This window comes from Pogona vitticeps, chromosome 3 (assembly GCF_051106095.1).
Source record: "Pogona vitticeps strain Pit_001003342236 chromosome 3, PviZW2.1, whole genome shotgun sequence".
Taxonomy (NCBI): domain Eukaryota; kingdom Metazoa; phylum Chordata; class Lepidosauria; order Squamata; family Agamidae; genus Pogona; species Pogona vitticeps.
In genome coordinates this window covers 255,408,969-255,425,028 of record NC_135785.1, presented here as the reverse complement: position 1 = coordinate 255,425,028, position 16,060 = coordinate 255,408,969, and the positions used below count along the sequence as shown (strand labels likewise).

Below are 16,060 nucleotides of genomic sequence, written 5' to 3'. Positions count from 1 at the left end.
TCTGACATAATTGAACATTTATAGCATGCAAGGCACAACAGCCATGAACAATGTTCTTGATGAGCCAAAAAAACTGAATACAAACTATAGTAGCAGAAATCAGGAAGTCAGGTACTGTAATCCAGTTAGAAGTCACGAGGCACAGTTAGTTTCCTTGCTGCAACACCCTTTGGAAATACATTCTCTATTAGATGCCCAGAATTAGTTGAAAAGTTTGCAAGTCGAATCCAAATTTCTCATAAGAATGCATTGAAAATTAATTAATGCATTCTTAGGGGAAAAAAGGTCAGAAACTTTTAAAAAATTAAAAGAAAGTCACCAGGTACTGTAGACTGAGCCCAGCTCTTCACAATGCCTTGGTAGACCCCAGAACAGTTTAAAAAAAAAAAAAAAAAGCTCCAAACAGCTAAAAGCCAGCAGGCAACCGGCAGCCATTTGTGCTCTCCCTCCCCCTCTCCCCACCTAACAGCTGATCGGCCCTGGTCTGAAACGCTTCCCAGGCAAGCAGGTTTCAACTCAAATGGAGCACCTTTTCACCTAAGCACGGTTTAACCCAAAACAAGCAGCTTTTAAAGAAAAACAAGCAGATTTTTAAGGCAAGCATGAACTTTTCTACACAAGAAGGTTTCAACTCAAACGGAGCACCTTTTCACCTAAGCACGGTTTAACCCAAAACAAGCAGCTTTTAAACTAAATTTTACATTTTAAAATGACAATACTAGGCAGTCCCAGGTCTCTCTCTCCCAGCTCCCTAACTGCTTGGACTAGCAAGAAAGCAGACAAGCAGCCTCTTCACTAACTGAAAGTTTGAATTTCCCCGCTTTCCCTGCCTTCCCCGCATATTAGGTATGCTAATATCTGTGCACTGGAGGATTGTGGGAGGAACATTCCAGCCCCTGATGGGGGTCCTGTGGGGCATCCCAAAACACTGAGTAGGTCTCTTGGCCTCTTTCAGGACTGGGGCTATGCAGCCCTGCTCTGATCAGGAGGTGCAGCCGTGGTGTCACCATGCCTTTGGGGGATAGGGCACAGAAAGGGGAAGAATTTTCAGTGGCCATTCTAACTCATATGTGGCAGGGGAGATACCATTATTGTAAAAGTGGTTTTCCCAGGGTAAGGCTCATCTGTTGCACTTTGGATGTGCTGATCCCTGTGATTTCCCCAAATGAGGGGAAATCAACTGCCTAAATGGGGGACTGTGTTTATGGTTTCCCCTGGTCTTTCTAGAATCACCCTTTCCCCTTTGGTCCTTGGCTGTTTTCACTGCCTGCTGCCATAGGCCTGTTGGCCTTGCTGGTTTTCCAGGTGGGCTGCAGGAAGCAGATCCTGGAAAGCTAGCAGGGCAGAATGGTGAGGTCCAAACAGCAAGCAGTCTCTGGTGCCAGTTCAGAGGCCTCCCAGCATGGCAGTGGGAGGCTCCTGGGTGGTGGTGGCTGAGCTCTTTTTTTTTTACTGTATTTACTCCATAAGATTCACATACTTTCTCCCCCTCTATTTGGGGGGGGGAGTGCATCTTATGGAGCGAAAAATACGGTACTTCATTTAAATACCTGTACAGTGGTGCCTCGCTTAACGATTGTCCCGCATTACGATGAATCCACTTTATGATGATCTTTTTGCGATCGCAAAATGATGGTCTAAATGGGGGAATTTCGCTTACCGATGATTGGTTCCCTGCTTTGGGCACCAATTTTCGCTTTCCGATAATCAAAAACAGCTGATTGCTGGGTTTTCAAAATGGCCACCGGGTGCTTAAAATGGCTCCCTGCTGTGCTTAGGGATGGATTCCTTGCTATACAGGCAGCGAAAATGGCCACTGTGTGGAGGATCTTCGCTGGACTGTGAGTTTTTATCCCATTGGAACGCATTGAACGGGTTTCAATGCGTTTCAGTGGGGTTTTTAACTTCGCTTTACGATGTTTTCGCTTAACAGCGATTTTCCTGGAACGGATTATCGTTGTTAAGTGAGGCACCACTGTATTTAGATATCTGTAAAATGACAATATTAGAGCATTGAAATCCAGTGTCTTTCTTTTTAATGCATATGCAGTATAAACAAGGATGGTGTGCTCATTTTTAAAAACAAAGTGTCTCTTCTTTAAGTGAGTTTATTCTTGACACTGTTGAATTACCGTGGTCTCATTTTTAGCTCTTGAGCCTCAGTAGCATAATGATTTCTCTGTTTAATAAAATGTATAGTGTGGGAGAGAGAAATTGATTTCTCAACTGCTTCCTTTCAGACCGAAAAAGGAGTGAAAGTCACTCTAAAGCTGAATCTGATTTAATTAATATTGTTTTCAGCACACTCTTTTTTTCTCTCTCTCCTTATTTTGTATGGTTTTAGCTTGAGGGCCTGCCAAGCCCCAGTCACAGGCATATTATAGAGCAAAACAGTGATGTGATCCTCGACATCTGATCTCTTCACCCCCTCCTTCATATCACAAAGATGTCATTATTATTGCGGGTTCAAAAGTTCCGTTCTCACGGATAGCTTGATCGTCTCTGGTTTCCATCCCTGTTGTCTGAATGCTTTGTTGCTATCACATTCCTTTGTGGAGAAGATAACACATTTACCTTCTACAATTCACTCAAATTCTTAATTCTAATATATACATTCATTATTTGTTATATTTGTTATATATCATTTCACCTTTCTGTATTTTATGGTGTGGCTAAATATATGGGTTTTTGTTCCCCTCTTCTTCTTTTTTCTTTTTCTTTTTTTCCTTTTTTTGGATGAACTGTCTGTTTAAGAGAATCATCCTATGGGATGATATGCCTTGCAGTTGATGATGTAAAATCTGACATTTGTGGGAAGCTGAGAACTTTATAAAGATTTCCTGGAATACTTGAGTGTGAGAAATAGTACTTTTCTGAAATTCTGTAACCCTGTAATTCTGCTAACTTGGATGCTTGAAGAATGTTAACTCTTGGCAAAATGAAACTTAAATGTAAGTTAATGCTGTGTTCACCCGCTCCCCATTACATCATGAAGGTCTGTGACAATGCCAGTCATGCTTATTAGACTGCAGATCAATCTTTTTCTAAGGCTAGAAAAACGCAAACAGATCCAAAAATAGGTAGGATTTTAATTATTTTACCCAGTGAATATTACAGTATCTGCAGTGACTCAAATCACTCACATTATTAAGATTTCAGTGGCATTTGTAACTTTTCATTATATTCTGAAAGTACTGTATTGACATAAAAACTATCCCTGTAAAACAGAGATAGGATACTTCAGTTTGTGGTAGTTCAGAAAGATACCTTAAGAAAGAAATAACTGAAGAGAAACCCGGAATTGAAGTTAGCGAAATAAAAACCATAGACCCTTTGCTGTCCATGTTACATTTTTAGATTTAACATTATTGGATTTTAATAGAACTTTTGTGACTGCACAATCTTCCAGCTTCACAGTGTGTGTAAAAATATTCTGTTAGGCAAAAGTGGACTCTCTGTATCTTCTCTGCATAAAGCACAAGATTGATGTAAAAACGGTACTCTCAGCATCTTTACACTGAGGTCTCCTGCACCCTAACTCTTCTTGGAGATTTGTTGTTGTTGTTTAGTTGTTAAGTCGTGTATGACTCTTTGTGGCCCCATGGACCAGAGCACGCCAGGCCCTCCTGTCTTCCACGGCCTCCCGGAATTAGAGTTGGTATTCATGTTGGTAGCTTCGATGACACTGTCCAACCATTTCGTCCTCTGTCGCCCCCTTCTCCTCTTGCCTTCACATTTTCCCAACACTAGGGTCTTTTCCAGGGAGTCTTCTCTTCTCATGAGATGGCCAAAGTATTGGAGATTTATAGTCTCCCAAAGAAGAGCTCACCTTTTGTGAGAGCAGAAAGCTTGCAAACACTATAACCACACAAATGCTGTGTTGCAACATGAATCAGGAAATTACCGAGCACTGAGAATAGTAAAGATGTGCTGATGCACATCATACTTTTTATTTTTTTAAGTGTGTTTCCATGAAAGATGTGCATTTTCCAGGATACATGATTCTGTCACAAACACGATCAGTACTATTTTTAGTAACACCAAAACCAGGAGTAAAAGGTTGTAGTGAGGTCAGTATTTGAATTTAGAAATGTCTCCCCTCCCTCCACCCTGTTTCCTGTTGTTCAAATGTAATGCACACAATGAAGGCAGAAATAAAAGCAAAATCCCATTGTTTCATGAGATTGTGTGAGGGTAATTGCATAAGTTACGTTATCTGTTTCCTGAGCTATCTCTTGTGCACCTGAGCAATTGCATGAAGCACTGGGATAGTCACCCTTTTGCACACCACTGTGTTTTGTAATAGAATTTTGCTCATAGTGTTAAGAGTTGCCATGCAGATGTGCTGACATGCATTCTTTTTTTAAAAAATCATTTTCATTGCAAACAATGCACACACAAATAGAAAATCCCCAAAATCAACAGGTTGTAAACCTTTATTTGCTGAGACGAATGAATCTTTGCTTCCTCTGTTATATTTGTTTTTCGTTTGCAACTTTAACAGTGTGTAGTTGGCATTCCGCTTATCCAGCGAAGCCTAGGAATAACGAGAAATTAACGAGCAGATGTGGAATTGCAACACTTTGTGAGTTTAGAGAAATGGAACTCCTGGTTACTTCTCCCTGGGAGCGATTGTTGAAAATATTTCCTGGAACCACTGAAAACCTGTAGCTGTATCTATGGATAGGATATGGTGGGAATACTGCCTCACAGATCTGTTGCAATGAACCCAAACGTTAAGTTGGAAACAAATATGTTTGAGTGCTGTGGGGATGATTTAAGCTTGCAATGAACATGGACATCTGTAAGTACTTTACAAATCTGCGAGTAATTATTTGGCACCTCCCAGGAAAAGGGGAGGTGAGGTTCTGTACACGTTGTCAGTGTACATAGGAAATTGCCTGATACTGAGTCACCCCAGTTGGCCATCTTTCTCAGCACTGTGTGCACCGAGAGTCTCTGTAGAGTTTCAGGCAAGTCTCTTTCTCTGGTTCTTCTTGCATAGAAATGCCAGGAATTGAATCCAGGACATTTTCCTGTGAAATGCTGTAGTACAGAGCTATGGCCCTTCCATTGTTGGAGTGAGGTGTCCAACTCTGACAGGAAGCAAAACATCTGATTTAGGTGTCCTGGTGGACCACCGCCTAAGGATGAGTCAGCAGTGTGTTGCAGCTGCCAAGAAAGCCAACACCGTCCTAGGCTGCATCAACAGGAGGATAGCATCGAGATCACCGGAAGTGATAGTATCAGTCTATACTGTGCTGATGAGACCACACTTGGAGTGGCTGTGTCCAGTTCTGGTCACCACAATGCAAAAAAGACGGTGAGGCCCTGGAAGGGGTGCAGAGAAGATCAACAAAGATGATAAAGGGACTGGAGGCTAATTCCTATGAAGAATGACTAAAAGAACTAGGTATGTTTAGCTTAACGAAGAGAAGACTGAGGGGAGACAGGATAGCAGTCTTCTAAGATCTGAAGGGTTGCCACAGGGAAGAAGGCATCAATTTATTCTCCATGGCACCTGAGGGTAGGACAAGAACCGATGGGTGGAAACTCATCAGAGGGAAATCCAACCTGGAAATAAGGAGGAATTTCCTGACTGTGAGAACCATTAAGCAGTGGAACAGATTGCCTCCCAATGTTGTGGGTGCCCATTGCTGGAGGTTTTCAAGAAAAGACTGGACAGCCATCTGTCCGGGATGGTATGAGGTCCAAGGTGGGTATGAGATCTCCTGCCTTGGGCAGGGGTTTGGACTAGAGGTTCCTTCCAACCCTATGGCGATTCTATGATTCCTCATGAAAACTGAGTGGCAAAGCCTAGGATAGGTTGGGAACAGAGTCTTGATTGAACACAGTAGAAGCAGTAGCAAAAGCTGGAAGGGACAGTGGGCTGGTATGTACGGTGTGCATGACAAAATGCCCCTCTCTTGGTATGACTGTCATACCATTACTGTCTTTGAAGACAGTAATGTTCTTAATTTGTTTGATTTTCTCTCATCACAACAAATTTAGGTTCTGGCAAGTCTGTGCTGGCATATACAGCATTAAAACAAAGTGGCTATTTTTCCTTTTTGAAAGGCCTATTTTGAGGACCAGTATTTCAGCTCCTGCAGCCTGGATTATTTCCAGATTTGTTTTTTTAACGCAGAGGGTGCCAACCATTCTTTCTCAAGAAAAACAAGACTTGTATTTCCAATTTCTACGATCTGTTTACGGTCTTCTGTTTCTGAATGGGTGATAACACAGTTTTCCTTTCAAGCAAATTCATAACTCAAAAAACCTTTGCCCAAACCACCCCAAATTTAGCATACCCTAGGAGCAGACTGTCTGCAACAACTGTGCCCAATTTGGTGCTGTTCTGAAGCTAAGTTTAAAAGTTACAATTTTATTTTGGGCTGCTCCATTTTTGAAATAGCCTTATAGAATGCTGATTTGCTCTGCCAGCACAAGATCACTGCTGCACTCTTGTGCAGTGATAATATTGTTGAATTGCAACTCTCAACATTCTTCACCAGTGGCTTTGCAGGCTAAGAATATTGGGAGCTTCAGCTCAGAAACACTGGAGGATTGTACTTTGTCCATCCTTGCTTTAGGATGGTCTCTTGCTTGTGCTTCTGTGTTTTTATGTGTGTCATGTGTACACACATATATTAAGTATTTCCTGAGCACTTCTTTGTTTCTTTCCTTCTTAGTACCATCCAAAGTTTCTGATGACTTGGGCGTAGCCAACTTGTATTATTGTCTACTTAAATTTTTGTAGAGGAGTACTGCTCCCCCATACTTTAGAGCCTTAAGTGAAGGAAAAACCTAATGCTTTACAAATGTTATGGCCATCTTTGTTTATGTTTCACTTTAGATTGTCAAGCGCCAAACCACTATGTTACATGCCAAACCACTAGCTATGTTTTAAACTTGGTAGAGTGAAATCTTGCCCTGTAGAATGGTACCACTGAAAATGTACAGAAAACCATGTGGCTTTGTGTGAATGTCCCCTTTTCACGTACTACAGGCTTTTGCTGAATTATGGCCCTGAGTGTTATATTAGGAAGCTGATGTTGGATCATTTGGCTCCCCCAACCTTCACTCATTTAGCTGCAATTCATGTATTTTTATGGAAATTAACAAGAAATCAATAATAAATGGCCATTGCTCCACATTCCACAAGATAGTAAGTAGACTTGCTCTTTAATTTTCTTTTCTCCATTTGTTTTTTTTTGGGGGGGGGGTGCAAAAAGTACTTTCTCTTTCATTTTCATTTCAAGGAGTACATCTGGCTTGATAATTACTAGAGACATGTGGCATTAATTAGTCTCCATATAGAAGCTCCAGTTATAGCAATGAATCTGTCTTTCCATTCACAACATAAAAATAGAAATTTAAGTATGGCTGGAGTTTTGTGCCTGGCTGTGCTATATGTGTGTGTGTGTGTGTGTTATGTGTGTATAGCAGTCTCCTTCTGTTCAAGCTACTGAGAAGGGAGCCGCTTTGCGGTTGCTGCCAGATTTTTGAAGCGTGCAGAAGGAGATTTACTTGTTACTCCCTCTCCCTCCGTAACTAGTTGCAGGTGACTGTGTTCCTCATAACATGTTACCTCCAAGCTGTGATGTCTTTATGTTGAGATGGATATAGCTTGTAGTTCATCCTTTGCCCAGATTGCAAAATGTGTTGAGCCATCCACCTCTGCAAGAAGAGGTCTGCTTCTCATTGCAGATCACCAGCTCTTAGTTCTCCCTTATGGAGGGAGCTACCCTGTTTTCCCGAAAATAAGACCTAACATGAAAATAAGCCCTAGTGTGATTTTTCATGATGCTCGTAACATAAGCCCTACCCCAAAAATAAGCCCCAGTGAAGTGAAACCCCGCTGTCCACCCTTGTGCAGCAACCAAAAGAAGATGACATGACTATTTGAATAAATGTAGATTGTTGGACATGAAAAAACTAAAACATCCCCTGAAAATAAGCCCTAATGCTTTTTTGGAGCAAAATGTAATGTAAGACCCTGTCTTATTTTCGGGAAAACATGGTAGGATTTCTGGTATGTATAGGTAGGAAATGTGGGGTGAAACATTGTATGGAGTAGATCATGCAGTTACTGCGTTATGAATTTGAGAACAAAGCAGTTCAGAAATTTTAGCTCCATTCACACATGCTTTTTGTATGATTGGGGCATACGTTTTGCTTGTTTTAGAGATTTGAGCATAATTAAAATAATGCAAGACCTTTTTTGGTGAAGTTTTTGCATAGTATTGTATGCTGTAGAGAGAATTCAGGTGTTTCAGATTCTTGGCTAATGCTTCTATACATAAAACAAGGGAGCTCTCCTTTTCCCTTAGTCAATGCTCCGATTATCCAAGCATCGGAGTCTTTTGCTTGACATGAGGCTATGGAGAACAATGGGATTTTGCAGAAAAAAAATGGGAGGACATTTTAATAAACAGTTGTTTCCTTGGGGGCTGGAGACCAAGTTGCCTCTAGTACCTGAGTGAAAGCAAAAGGAAGAGAACTTGCAAATTTCCATCTTGGTATTGCAGCGTTCCTAGGAACACGGAAGGCTGCCAGATATTGAGTATTTAGACCATTTAGCAGAGCATTTCCATTCTGGTTGGCAGGGGTTCAGGCCTGATAGTTTTCTAGCCCTGTCTGAAAATCCTTAGTACTGTACACTGGTAGTCAATGAGTTCTGACTAATCAGATCTAGCTCGGCTTAGCTTTGCAGTCAGTTGGGATTGGGTATGTTCAGGGCAGGGACGTTGGCAAGTACAGTATTTGGGTCTGAGTTCCAAGTCTGAGTCTAACTCTTTGGTCCCAAGTCCAGACTTCCCCTAGCCCTTTCTTCTTATGATGGGATTGAACCTGAGACCTTCTGCGTGTGAAACATTCTCTAGCATAGAGCCAAAATCCCTTCCATATCCTCCTGCCTGGATTTGGAAAAAAAGAAACAGCTTCCTTCCTTCCTTCCTTCCTCCCTCCCTCCCTCCCTCCCTCCCTCCCTCCCTTCCTTCCGTTACAGTTGCTTTGCAACAACATAAATTAAGATTTATACCTTCCACTGTGGTTCAAAAGCACACATATCCCACCCCAGCTGCTAGGTCCGATTTCTTGCTTCTTCTGTGAGGCTTGCAGCTAGGAGCTATGGAGATGTCGATCCTTCCCTCACTGCTGGAATCTCGACCTATGTAGGAGGAATCCTTACTCTGTCTCCTCTCTCTGCATCTTTGTAGCTCCTCTTCAAAACCAGTAGAACACTGGTAAGAGGAAGATTTGTTATCTCCTGGCATTCATGCTTGAGAAACCAGAGAGAGCTGGGCTCTTATGTCTTCCGTATAATGTGAGAAGACACATTATATTGCCTTCTCCTGTCATAGCATCCGGGTTGGCTTGATTCCTAAATTATTCTACTTCCTTCTATATGTTTACATGCTTCATTGCACACTAAGGAGTCCAAAGAGTTGTGAAAGTGGAAATATATACCCTGGGTATGGTTCCCCCACTTTAAAAAAATCACAGATGTATCCACATAAAACCAAATAGGTACAAATGTGACTGAGAAATTGCAACACTGAGGAACATCAGTGTCCTTGCTGTATGATGATTTCTGTAGAAATTCTGCAGGTTTATTATCTGCCATCTGGATATGTTGTTTGCCTCACTAGTTCTAACTGGTTGGCTGAGATATATTTTGTAGTTTGGGAGCTTTGAAACTGACACAAACATCCAGAAAGCTGGAGCAGCTTAGGGAACACATCAAGCCGATTCTGTTTAAGTTACATTGGTTACCAGTTGCTGCCCGTGCCCAATTCAAAGTGCTTGTTTTGACATATAAACCCTAAACAGCTTGGGCCCTGGATACCTGAAGGACCGCCTCCTTCCATATGAGCCTACCCGGCAGTTAAAATCTAGCCAGGGGGCCCTTTTATTTATTTATTTATTTATTTATTTATTTATTGGATTTATATACCGCCCCATAGCGCTACAAGCACTCTCCGGGCGGTTTACAATTTTAATTATAAAGGCTACACATTGCCCCCCCAGCAAGCTGGGTACTCATTTTACCGACCTCGGAAGGATGGAAGGCTGAGTCAACCTTGAGCCGGCTACCTGGGATTTGAACCCCAGGTCGTGAGCACAGTTTTAGCTGCAGTACAGCATTTTAACCACTGCGCCACGAGGCTCTTTTGAAAGAGCCGTCCCTCAAGGAGGTAAGAGGGACGGCTTGTAGACAAAGGGCCTTTTCGGCAGCTGCCCCCAGACTATGGAATGCCTTCCCGACTGAGATTCGTCTGGCATGGACGCTGATGACATTTCGGCGCCAGGTCAAAACCTTCCTGTTCCAGAAGGCTTTTAATTGAAATAACATCAACTGTGGGTCCTGATGGCAATTTTTAGAGTATTTATTTTAATTGCATTTTAATCATTTTATCTTTTATTGTATTTTAATTGTTGTAAGCCGCCCAGAGACCATTGGGTGGAGTGGGCGGCATATAAGTTAAATAAATAATAAATACAATAAATAAATATCTGCTTAAAAATGCCAGCTCTCTTTCCTGCACTTGCTGTTTTCCCCAGAATCAAGCATGTGAGATTACTGTATGTATTGTGGCTCCTTGGAATTCTTACTTGCCTTCTCCATCCTAGTGTCTTAAAGATCTATGTCTCTTAACTTCTCTTGGGACTAATGATAAATAATACTAAGTTACCGTTAAGTCAATTCTGATTTGCAGCAACCCTTTCCAGAGCTTTCCTAGTAGAGAATACAGTACTGAGAAGTGGTTTACTACTTCCTTCTGGGAGTGCCCTGGGATTGTGCAGTTTACCCAAGGTCACACAGACTGGTTCTATTTGCAGGAGTCACACAGTGGGGGGGGGGAATCAAACTTCCAATGTCTGGCTCCACAGCCAGATACCTAAATCACTAAACTATCCAGCCAGCTTTGTCTTGGGACTACAGTGCATAATATTTGGAGATATCAAGGTTTAGGCAGGGGGTTTCCTTGTATCTTTTATTTATATTCTTTATATGTCTTATATGCTGTCATATGGTGCGGTTCTATGCCCATCAACATTTAGTTTTTGAATGTTCAGGGATGTTCTCGGTGACCCCCCTTTTTTTTTACAATACCAAGGAATTCTCATATTAAGTTAATATACTTGTGTTCTTTCTCACTTTGTAGCGCTGTCTGCTCACAGTTGCTATCAACAGTTGCCAAACTTCAAATCTCAATATAATTTAGCCACGCTCATCTTGTGACTTCCCCTTTCATCAGTATCAATTCATCATGTAATCATTAATGCCAAAAGTGGGCCTCTAATGAGTAGGTTGGCCTATCACCTCTCATTGTTGTATGATTGAGTTAATTATTCTTAAATGACCATTAAGGGATGGGCGGCTTATCCTGTATTGAATAGCCCCATTGATGGCAATTTCATGCCTTTCTCTGGTATCTTGTTCCATTGTCTCATGCTCCATAGCAGTAAATTTCCTGTTGTTTCACATAATTGCATTTAAGCAGGACTCTGCAAAGTTTGCATGGTAGACAACTCATAGAAAATTGGCATTAAAAATATAAATATAATGGGAGACAATATCATCACAATGATATCACATACAAAGTGGGGTAGCCAGGACTTTTCTGTTGAGTTCATTGACTGTTATAACATTCAGCAGGAGAAAGGGACTCATTATAGCTGAAAAGGCATTTGGGTACTGGGTAAACATGGACCTAAATGCAGTTAGTTGTCCTAGCTAGAGTAGATCCAATGGATCATTTGCAGAGTGGTGTGCAAACACTGAACATAAATCCCACTGATTCAATGTACCTACTTCTCTTGGGATGTCTTTGCAAGATTTTGCAGCTTCGAGAACTGTTCCTAGCATAATAGCAATGGTCAATAAGACCATGCCATTCTGCATCATCTATTTTATGCCACAGTACAAAGAAATGTAATGGTGTTTGCTAATAATGTGACTAGATTTTAAATCAAAAATTCTCAGTGAATTTTTGGAATAAGAAGGAATATCTGTCATCTAGTAGGTAGCATATTTCATCCTAATTAACTTTTATTGGACATTCTGCTCACCAATGTACTCCGTGAACAGTAAAAGAATCAGATTAATTTTTTTCTTTTTTTATTTCTAAAGAATGAAAAGACAATCGACCATATTACAAATAGTAAATACAAAGCTATTCCCCACAATTCTCCAAATCACAGATTACAGATTATTATTTTTAAAAATAAAAACCATGTAGGTACATAGATAACCTTAAAACTATTGGTTGAAGGACAGTACTGTATAAGTATTTATAATATAAATAAATATTTATAATAAGCTGGATTCCAGATGTGGTTAGGATCTGGTCCTCTGGAAGTGTAAGAACCTGTGCTATGCTCTTTGTACTTCAGCGGGACTTCTTCCTTAGTAATTGCATCACTTTTGTATAATTGTTGTGGACAAAGCATTATTCTGACTGAATTGATATATTAATCTGAAAAGATTGTGGTTGGATGTGTACTCAAAAGAAAACAGTATGGTTTTAAACTACCAGTAGAATAGAGTGTAGGTCAAGTATCGTGTAATGCAGTTAAAATGCAGTTAAAGAAGGGGTTGTTTTATCATGTTTTAATGGAATTTTATTACCCCGACTGACTTTACAAGACTATAATTATATGTATCTATTTTATATTGATTTGGTTTTGCTTGTCTTTGACCATAGTAAAGTATTCATTCATTCATTCAATGCAGTTAAAATGAGATGTTCATAGAATGAATTGAATGTTCATGAATGTGGAGTTGTTGAGAATTTTGTCAGACTGATTAGCTGTTGATGCAGCCTTTTGTGTTTCATGCAGTTCTTTAGTACGGAAATTGTGTATTGGAAGTGCAGAAGATGGAATTTTGACCTAAGTAGTCAGTTTACCTTCTAGGTGTTGTGTTTCCTGTGGAACTACCATGTATTCTAGAGGACTGCCTTGGCAAACCCTCACCATCCTTTGCTAAATGTATGAAAGTTATATATTTGCACTGCAGCTCCCAGAATGGTCTGTCAACATGGCCATAGTCCCCCCCCCCCCCCCAATAATTTTTCCAAGCTCTGTCCTCTGGAATGGAATCCAGTCTCTGGTTATAGGTTGAGTGCAATTGGGATACTGGGTCATTGTGGTACAGGACTCAGAAATATAATGCTTGAAGCATTGCTTTTCCCTATATGAGCCTCCCCGGCTTTTAAGATCTTCTGGGGAGACCCCTCTCGCTTTCCCACCACTCTCAGAGATGTGTTTGACAAGGAAACGCAAGAGTGCCTTTCCAGTGGCTGCTCCCAGGCTGTAGAATTCACACACCCCCTGGAAGCTAGGTTGACCCCAGTCCTCTTGTCCTTCTGGCAAAGGCCTTCCTTTTAAGGCAGGTCATTACTTGTCTTAGACAAGTAGGGGCCATGCAATATACAGTCAACTGAGCTGGGTGTAACCTAAAAGGCTCAATACAAAGTCCATACCTTTGTAGGCCAGCCAAGAAGGCATTAAAATATGCAGATATACATAGAAACATACAAGTGTTTGAATATATTATTTCTTCAGGCTCAGATATTTAAAAGTAGGCAGAGAAGGCTGATCTTTACATCCTTGTCTGCGCATTTTTTGAGGATGTAATGATTTTGTATGGGAGAGATGCTACAGACAAAGAAACAGGTCTCATTGGGTGATACAGTGGTAACAGATTTCACCCAGGATGCTCCATAGACTCACCAAGAGCTGCCAAAGTAATAAACTTTAACCTCCCCATTGCGAAAAATAGAACCACCACCACCTCCATAGCTATACCTGCCCCTTTCTGGGCCTGTGGGCCCCTTGGTCAGTAGAAAAGAAAAAGCCACTGGGTAGTTTAGTTTAAATGGTGTTAAAGGGGAAAAAAGTGTGTGTGTGTGTGTGTGTGTCTGAGAGAGAGAGAGAGAGAGAGAGAATGAAATTTAAAATAAAAAACATTTGGTGTTCTTATAAGCCTAATGACATAATAGTATAATAGCCTTAGGCCAAATGGGCTCCAATGTTCTACCTTTAAAATTACCTGCTCATGACATAAAGATAATTTTGTGTGAAAAGACTGCGGTTCTCTCAGCTCTTTCCAGTAATGTGATAGCTCCAAATATCAATTTATATCTAACATTGATGCAAAGTGATGAAGTATGTCACCATCAGCATGTGTTACCTGATCTGGCCATTCCGACTTCTGGCTGTTTTCAGGCAATACCCCGCCTGTCCTGGCTATTCTGGTTTTTTTTGACTCAGTTGTTTTCACTTTGGGTAATTATTCCCTTTGGCCCATAAACATTAAGGTCCTCCTGAGGTCAGATTATACTTCAGGTTTCTTTTCGTTCTGTTTTTTAAAGCACATATGAGGAGCTGTACGATGTTTCCTGTTTCCTCCCAATGTTTTGGAGCTTGGTGATTTTGAACTGTGCTTATTGTGCAGACTTGTAAAAATAAGGAGCAAAGTTCAGAATTTATCTCTGGGCTCAGATTGGAGTTTTTGGACAGGTCGCTTTACATTCTCCATTGTTTTCGGCCCTTTCTGAAAGATGTGGGGAAAGGATTTTTGTTTTCCTTACAGGTTTTGCCCATTTCCTTTTGGCACATGTTTTCTTTCAGTGTTTTCAATCAAGCTAGGTTTGCAAGCCTGTTTCTAGTTAGAGAGCACCTCAGTTCAATAGTGTGAAGAGGAAATTAGAACAGCTTGGGAATAATATTGTTGGTTAATTGCTGCTGAGAGCCCACATAGGCTGGTTAAAACATTTTATTTAGTCAAACCACATCTGTTCTGAGGGGTTTTTATACAACTTTAGCCCACAGAACTAAAGAATATGTCTTGTACTCTGTGGGATTGTTGTTTTCTAACACAGAGACTCAACAATTAGGAGAAACATATGTTGTAGCCTTTGGCTAGACAATACTGGTTGAGATTACAGGTAGTGTATTGTTAGGAAGATGTCTACTACAAAACATTGCATATCATGTAACTTGTCTCTGAACCTCTGCAATGTAAAAGTCTATGGCGATAATGATTCTTTTGTCCAGAATAGGGATGCATACACAACGAGCACAGCAGCTTTGACGGTTGTTTTGCAATTTGAGCCTTACGTGCAGAATAAACTTATGCCCTAGGTCATTGGTCTGCAGGCTGGGGCACTGAGTTGTTGTTGGGTCATAGCTCACCAAATCCATGACCATTGGTTATATGGGCTGGGGTTTCAAGTCTTTAAAGTCTGCAAACATCTGAGAATTCATGTTAATTACTGGTGGCCTACAGGCTGATACTGTGGCAAGAATGAGTGCTTCAGGGTGTGCTTCCTGTAGTGCTACTGCTAACCAGAGAAGATCATACCAGCCTCTTTGCAAAAGAATACAGTGGTGCCTCACTTGACGAGGATAATTTGTTCTGTTGAAATCGCTGTTAAGCGAATCTTCTTCAAGCGAAATGAAAAAGCCCATTGAAATACATTGAAACCGGTTCAATGCGTTCGAATGGGCTAAATACCTCAGCGTCCAGCGAAGATCCTCTATAGGGCGGCCATTTTTGGTGCCTGTAAAGCGAGGAATTCGTCCTGAAAACACAGCAGGGAGCTATTTTGCACAGCGGGCGGCCATTTTAGAGCCACCGATCAGCTGTTTCAAAATCGTCATTTAGTGAAAAATCGGTTTCCGAAGCAGGGAACCGATCATTGTTAAGCGAATTTTTATCATTAAAACATCGTTTTGCGATCGCAAAAGCGATCACAAAAACTTCATTGTCAAGCGGTTTCGGCGTTTAACGAGGTAATCGTTAAGCAAGGCACCACTGTAGATGGACATAAATGTGACATCAGAAGCAGAAGCAAAAACTGGTGGTGAAACACTCAGTCTCTCAGGATAACCTGTCTCTGATGACTCAGTGATTGCCCCTGGAAAAGAGAATTTGAAGTCAGAGTCCAATAGGACAGAGGTGAAAAAGAATTCTTCAAGAAGTTCAGTTATATCTCTTGTGGTCTACATGCACATCTTCCTACGTATGTTGACTGATGCATCTATG

At 41.0% G+C, this 16,060-nt stretch overlaps 1 protein-coding gene and 1 pseudogene across 1 annotated transcript in view; both read left to right on the top strand.

The window, feature by feature from the left end:
- The window catches only part of TMEM135 (transmembrane protein 135), a 197,231-nt gene that overhangs the window by 72,714 nt on the left and 108,457 nt on the right, over positions 1 to 16,060 (top strand). The gene's annotated exons all lie outside the window — the stretch shown is intronic.
- On the top strand, positions 1,063 to 1,217 carry LOC140706155 (U1 spliceosomal RNA; annotated as a pseudogene).